This window comes from Meriones unguiculatus, chromosome 6, assembly GCF_030254825.1.
Source record: "Meriones unguiculatus strain TT.TT164.6M chromosome 6, Bangor_MerUng_6.1, whole genome shotgun sequence".
Taxonomy (NCBI): Eukaryota; Metazoa; Chordata; class Mammalia; order Rodentia; family Muridae; genus Meriones; species Meriones unguiculatus.
In genome coordinates this window covers 106,886,991-106,892,894 of record NC_083354.1, presented here as the reverse complement: position 1 = coordinate 106,892,894, position 5,904 = coordinate 106,886,991, and the positions used below count along the sequence as shown (strand labels likewise).

Sequence of the window (5,904 nt, the reverse complement as noted above, 5' to 3'; positions counted from 1 at the left end):
ATCCTTGAGTCTCTTGTTCTGCCTTTCTTTATTGTGCCCACATTTCCTCTACTTCTTCACCAATTGTTTATTCCTCATAGTGGTGCCTAGAGTCTCTGCGTATCAGGGGGTCATCTCAGGTGTGGTCTTAGGAGTGCTATGTTCCTCTTGTGCATTATCGTGCCTGGCAGAGGTCACCTCGGGCATGATTGCACTCCCCCCACCCCTCAGCTCAAGGTGCAAGATTGGTGGTCATCTCAGGCTCACTCCATGTCCAGGCCCATGGCACATGGCTTCTGGACACCTCAGGCTCTCTCCTTGGAGAGACCAAGCAGCCCCGTACAAGGGTCTTCCTTGTATGAATCTCAGGCTCATTCCTGTGTGGTAACTAGGTTCTTCTAGTTCCTGGCTTCTCACCATTCCAGGAGCCTTTTCAGCCCTGCCTGGTGCTGGACTGATAATCAGTCTCAGGCATACTTTTGTTAGCGGATGTTATCGGATGTTAACACTGAGTCCACATAGCCCCTTTCTTCTGTGCCACCATGACTCACATAGGACACAGCAGGCACACCTGCAACACTTCTAGGGCCAGGAAATATATTGTTTTGTATGTTTAACCTCGAGTAAGTAACATGTAGAATGTAGAAATAGGACAGTGGGGTTGGAGGGCTTAAGGATAAGAGATAATAAATTACAAGTCAAATTAAAGCAGAGGGTGGGTAGGGAATGGGAGCAGAAAGAGTCAAGCACAGTAGGAAATGGGAAATGAGGTTTTGTTGGGAGACAATCAAAATGAAGGCAGTGTGAAAAAGCTGTATGAAAACTATAATCTTAGAAAGAAAAATTCAATTGCAAGGAATTATATGACACACATTGCATGAAAGGGTATGTGAGTATAAATCATGTTAAAAGTTTGAACATAGGAGGATTAAGGAGAAGAGAAGATTTAAATACCTGTGTGATGTTTTAAAATGACATTTATTCGTGTGTTGTAATCCCAGCTAGAGGAGGCAGAGATAGATGGATCTCTGTCAGTTTGAGCCCAGCCTAGTCTACAAAAGAAGTCCAGAACAACCAAGGCTACACAGAGAAACCATGTCTCAAAAAAAAACAACCAAGAAAAAAAAAAGAGAAAGAAAGGAAAAAAGAAAAAGGAAGAAAGAAAATTACACTTTTCAAATATCTGTTAACCAGTTTTGCATATTTAAGAGCAATATAGGCATTCCAGCAACTCCATATCCTTACTAACTCTTTTTAATTTAACCCACTTTGTAAAGGCATAGTTTTCCATTGTAGTGGGAATTTTAATTTTGCTGTGGGTATTGTGTTTATTGGTCATTAGTAATGTCCATTTTTATCAATGGATTGTCTTTGACTTCTTGTAGTAATTTTTCATATATTCTGAAAACAAGTTCTTTTTCAGATATATGATGAGAAAATATTTTCTCCTAGTCTGTGGCTTGTTATTTCATTTTCCAAAGAGTGAGAGTGTCTGTCAAAGACAAGATTTCAGTTTTTAGTGTTAATCCAGTCTGCAGTTGAACTAGGCATGGCATTTTTGTTGATTTAGTCACCATGGGTGACCCACAGGCTGAAAATTCCTCTGGTGGTGGACAGAAGCCACCCAGTGCTAACACATGTTTTTCAATGTCCCTGTTCCACCCTTTGCTGGCTGAGTCACACAAAGGTCTGCCATGATGTCCTGCAGGCAGTTGTTTGCACTAAGGCTGGCATTAGGGACATTGGGTTTTCTAAGTTTCCTGGTCCAGTTTCTATCTTAGTGAGCTCTGTGCCTCTCAGCCTTGAAAGGGACATCGCTGATGTTAGTGCCCTTCCACTGGTGGGAAAGAAGAGAAGGAGAGAAGAAAACAGAGAGAGGAGATTGGAAAATAAAATGAAACTCCCCCTGTTTCCACAGTACAAGGTCTGCTCCAGAGAGGCCAGGCAACTAAAGTATATTCTGGATTTGTCTGGTGTGTGGTGAATGAAGAATTTTCTTGCCTGAACCGTAATAGCAAGTAACTAGCTTTCTGTTGGTTTGGAATCCTTGTACATTTTTGTTTCTTGTGCTTGCAGGTAGACTTTCCCCAGTGTTAGGGAAAGTTAAGTGGCAGGCGGAATTTTGCTCTCCCATTCTTCCTGCATGAGACAAACACATTCTCCTGCTCTACCTCAATCCCAGATACAGAACCAAAGGCATCTGGGTAATGCTGAGAGCATGAGTGATATTCTCAAGGAAAGAGGACAATGATTGGTTATCCAATGCCAAGGGGGCAGCTCTGAGATTATGTTTATCCAACACCAAGTGGGCAGGTAACACCATATGAACTTAGCAGGTTATGAAAGTGCATTTAGTATTGTGTATTTAGGAATATATACTGATTTAGTATATGTGTAAAAAATTCAGAAAAACAGCTCATGAATTTGAAGGAGACCAGGAGGTGCTCATGGGAGAAGATAGAGGAAGGAAAGGAAAGGGAGGATTTTACATGTATTTATATTACAATTCCCCCCAATAGAAGTTTTTTTTTTTTTAATACCTAATGTGGCAATCCTGACGTATATGGGTCTTTCTACCACAGAACATACACGTTGACCAGGGAGTATCTACAGTTTACTTTACTTAGTTGGAATTAGAGGCAGACCTCATGTTTTTATACTCATCACACGATTTCATGAACTACCAGGAAGGACCACTCACGAGTTCTAACCCACAGACACAAGTTAAGGATCCCTACAACCCTCTCCCTGACTTCTATTATTTACTACCAGGGCTCAGAACACTTTACTCAGACTTATTATAGAAGGTGCAGATCCCTATCTAGGTGAAGAAAAGCATACCAGCAGGACTATGGGAAGAGGCTATGGTGTCTTTGGGTGACCATGCTCTCCTCCAAGGCTTGTCGAATGCCCAGCAAGATGAGACTTCTTTAAATACCGGTTCAAGGATTTTCATGGCAGTGTTAGTGTGGTCACACCAGTGTATTGACTTTCAAATGCATCAACTGCCTACAGTCTGAAGGATGATAGGATATTTCCAGGCTTTTCCCCAGCCATTGGTCTTACTGATAATAGGTCCTGACCTCACACTCATGGAGAACAAAAGACATAAATTTCTCTATCACCTCCCAAATTACAAGGAATTGGAGAATCTGTATTGGAAATCAAGGACAGAAAGCACACACCTTCTTCTTACTAGTTCATATCACAGCTCCCAGAACCTGGGACTTCTCCCCTGGGCCTGGATGGTCCAGCAGATGATGGATCGTGGTGTTCACACTGCGTTCACGAGCATATCCTCCTTCCCTGTGTTATTTGAATATCTCAAGACGAAAGGACACATTTCAAAGGGAAGCTGGACATTTTCACACAACTCAACAATGGCTGAAAGGGACTGTCTAATGAAAAGACTGCTGAAGTGTTGATCTCTAAGAATAATACTGATTCTGTGTTAGTGAACACAAACGCTTCACAATACATTCAGAAGTTGGAAGTTTGCTTGGCTTGACTTGTACAGTTCAGAGGGGGTACTCGCAAGTATCAGCTTTTTGTTTTTAAATAACCATTTCTATTTCAGTTGGCAATGTGGAACATTTTTTCCTAGCAGCTAAATCTGCTTTCCAAACTCTCTTCCAGGGAATTATTTTAGGCAGAAATGCTTGCAGCTTTAAAAATTTTTAATGAAAAAGTATCAAACCAAACTTTGGAAAGCAAGCACCATGGATTCAGCTTTTGCACACCAGGTCTAACAGTAAGTTATTGCCTACTCACATCCCAGAGTTCACAAGTTAGGCATAAATGTCTTTGTGGAAGTGGTTTTCGTCTTTCAAGGCTGAATGTCATTTACAGTTTTCTATAGCTATTGAAGCATAAAAATAATTCAGCATGATTATTTTTGGCCTGCAGGATTCTAGGAGAATTTGAGTCCATAGGATCAATATTTCCATAATGTCAAACTAGGTACTAAATTAAACTGAAGATATTTCTTAAGTGAATATCAAAAAGAAAGACCTGGAGCTATGACTTTTCATATGTAAAAACTATACTTTATATATTATCTCCCGAAACAGTTTTATATATTGAAATATTTATCAACTTAGGCCTTCTACACTGAATTTACATGTGGGCAGCACCACCGAACAAGATGTGAACCTGCATAGAATAAGAGTGGAAGAAAATAAGTCATCATATATAAGCTTTTTATTTTTAATTAAAATATTTTGATACAATAAAGTTTGATCACTTTTCTCTTCTCTCAACTTCTCCCAAATTCTACTCACTTCCTTACCCACCTAATTTTATGTTTGTTCAATCTACCTACCTACCTATCTATCTGTCTTTCTGTCTTCTATCTGTCATCTATGTATCATCTATCTAATCTAACAAAAAAAAGAAACAAAAGCAAACCCAAAAAATAAACAAGCAACAGACCAATAGCATAAAAAACATTAAAAATGAAACAAAAAGTCCATCAAAATCTATTGAGTTCATTTTGTGTTGGTCAACTTCTCCTAGGCATGTGGGCTACCCTGAAGTGTCATATATCAATGAGACTTCACTGGGAAAATGAAAGTTGATTTCTTCTTTAGCACAGGTAACCACTGTGGTAGCTTCTTGGTTAGGTGCCCACTTTTCTGTCTCAATGCTGGGGCCCTATCTGATTTGAACTTGTGCATTTCTTGTGTGTGCTGCCACAGTCTCTGTGATCAGATGTGCATCAGTCCTGTTGTGTCTAGAAGCACTTAATCATTGTAGTCGTCACCTCTGATTCTTACATTCTTTCCTCTTCCTCTCCCACATAGACCCATGAGCCCTAGGGGCTCATGGTTTGATCAAGATATCTCATTTAGACTGAGTGCTCCAAAGTTTCTCACTTTCTGCTTATCTTCCAGTATGGGTCTCTGGGTTAATTCCCCATGTACTGTAAGAGGCTTCTCTGATGTGGGTTGAATTTGATACTTATCTATGGGTATACTTTTAAGGGTCACTTCATCGCTATATTCTTTAGCACAATAATAGTATTAGGTTTTTCCCTAGGCCCAAAGCTTATCTAGGCTCAGGTTCTGGCATCTTTAACAGTGTCAAGTGTGTGTTCTATTTCATATAGTAGGCTTTACGCCAATAAAAAAGCAATTGGTTATATCCATAACAACTGTGCCACTATTGTACCAATGTATTTTACAAGCAGGCTGTTGTAGATAGCAAGATTTTTAGGTAGGTGATATTGACCACTACTTTTCTTCTCCTGTAGTATGCAGAGTATCTTCCAGTACCATGAATACTAGGAAGTAAGAGTGAAGCTTCTAGTTAGACACCACTTGACTTTTTTGTGTTCAATTACATAAGTGTTATGTTCAGAAATAGAGCCTTACCATCAGGTTGTAGAATTTAAGAAATAGCTTTGACAAGAACCTGTGATGGAGGGAGGGGGTTACATGAAACCTCTTTTGACCACGATTCAACAAGATATAATCCATTACATATGGAAGTTCATTAATGTAAAAGTTTTCCCCAGGACATGTACAAATTTAAGAAAATATGTGTTTGTGTGTTTTGATTCTTTTTATCATTTGTGTACCTGTTAAATGTTCTTGCTGTTACCATGAGTCTTATGTAAAGTTTTATATTCTGTAACAGTCCATTTTGAACATTGTTTCAATTTCATACACTACACTGATCCTCCATTCACATGTTTTGCATCATGATATTATATTTGAGCTATGATATATTAACTAAATATTGCAGATATAGTTAGGCATAGTTAGAAATACATTTGTTTTAATCTTTTATATGTTAAATGAATGTAATTTTCATAACACTATTATGGAATATTTTGTATTTTGCTACATATTTGTCTTTATCAATAGCTTATACTTTCATGCATTTTATTTTTTTTCAGTTTTTAAATTTTAAATTATTACAATT

The 5,904-nt window shown here is 38.7% G+C and overlaps 1 non-coding gene across 1 annotated transcript; it reads right to left on the bottom strand.

The window, feature by feature from the left end:
- Window positions 1–442: 442 nt before the first annotated feature.
- Window positions 443–572, bottom strand: LOC132655011 (small nucleolar RNA SNORA17). The gene has a single exon (XR_009592595.1). It is a non-coding gene; the product is annotated as a small nucleolar RNA SNORA17 (small nucleolar RNA).
- Window positions 573–5,904: the final 5,332 nt, after the last annotated feature.